We start from the raw sequence: 1,793 nt of genomic DNA, 5'->3' as shown, positions 1-1,793 counted from the left end.
CAGAACAGGCCGCTGCCCAGCTCTGCACCGCCCTCGCAGCGTAGCAATGTTTGAGTCCATTATCTCAACCACTGTCAGTGTCCGTCCCTACCTCACTGAGTAGCTTGCACTTGTTCCCTGCCCCTCTACGTTGCCGAGCATGATGTCCTTCTCCAGGGACTGGTCTCTCCTGACAACATGTCCAACTACGTGAGGGGACGTCTCCTCATCCTCAGTTCCAACGGTCTCTGGCTGTCTTTCTCCAAGAAAGACATTCTTGTTCATTCTTCTGGAAGTCGGCGGTGTATTTTTTGCCAGCACCATAATCCAAAGGCGTCAATTCTTCTTTGCTCTTCCTTATTCATAGTCCAGTTGTCACATGTATATGAGGCCTTTGAAGATATCCTGGTTTGGGCCAGGCACATCTAAATCCTCAAAGTAACATCTTTGATTTTTAACACCGTAAAGCGGTCTTTTGCAGCAGAGATGGCAGGCACAACACATCGTCGGATTTCCTGACTGCTGCTCCCATGGGCATAGTGCTTAGTTCTATGTAGAATCAAATCCTGAAACTATTCCCCGCAGTTGTGGGGAGATTTGCTTCCTTTACGTTGGGGTGTAGACCATACTGAAGGCTCTCATCTGTGAAATTCATCCGCAGATGAGCAAATGCTCCTGGCTTTCAGCAACCAAGGCCATGCCCTTTGCATATTGCAGGTTCTTAAAGAGCCTTCCTCCAATCTTGAAGCTAGTTTTAGGATTTTTTTTTAAAATCATTTTATTGGGGGCTCGTACAACTCTTATCACAATCCATCCATCCATCCATGTGTTAAGCACATTTGTACATTTGTTGCCACCATCATTTTCAAAACATTTTTTTTCTACTTGAGCCCTTGGTATCAGCTTCTCATTTTCCTCCCCCTCCCCCAACCGTCTTCCCTCATGAACCCTTGATAATTTAGAAATTATTATTTTTTTCATGTCTTACACTGACCAGTGTGCTGAGTTCTTTTTCATCGAGTCCAGTGCCTGGCATTATTTGCTAGGCTGAAGAAGCATAGTAAAGGCACAAGCTTGGCTCACATCTTTCCTGATTTGGAATCAAGCAGGATCCCCTGGTTCTGTTCGACCAACTAGTTCTCGGTCTATGCACAGGTTCCACGTTAACACCATTAAGTGTTCTTGAAGTTCCCAATGTCACCCATCATTTGCTCTGATTCACATGATCGCGTGCCTTTTGTCTGGTCGAGGACACACGAATCAACATCTCTCTGGTACTCTCTCTGCGTTCAGCCAGGAGCCTTCTGACATCAGCCAGGAGCTCCCTCGCTCCCCTCTTTGAATTCACTGTGGATTTCTGCCAGTTCCTTGTGCATGGACTGCTGTGATTATTTCTTAATGATCTTCAGCAAAACTTTACTGCTATTGTTTGATCATTTCCCCATTCTGTCGCATCCCCATTTTTTGGAATCAGCATACATATGGATGCATCTTTTCCAGCTGGTCGGCCAACGAGTGGTTTTTCACATTTCTTGGCACAGAGAAATGAGTGCAGCCAGCATCGCATTCTTAAATGCAAGTACCTTGTTTAATCTTATAGCAACCCTACTATGTGTGTATTATGAGCCTCCTCATTTTTCTGATGAAAAAACTTGGGCTTTTAGCATTAAAGTACATGCCCTGGTTCCCCAGCTGGTCAACTGTGGGGCCTGAACTCAGCCCAGGAATGTCCATCTGACTCCAAATTCATGCTTATACTACTATTCCACTCTTTTCTGAAGGGTTGACTGAGGTGAGGGGGAGGGGCAGAGAAA

Source organism: Tenrec ecaudatus, chromosome 6, assembly GCF_050624435.1.
Source record: "Tenrec ecaudatus isolate mTenEca1 chromosome 6, mTenEca1.hap1, whole genome shotgun sequence".
Taxonomy (NCBI): domain Eukaryota; kingdom Metazoa; phylum Chordata; class Mammalia; order Afrosoricida; family Tenrecidae; genus Tenrec; species Tenrec ecaudatus.
This window is presented reverse-complemented; position numbering follows the sequence as displayed.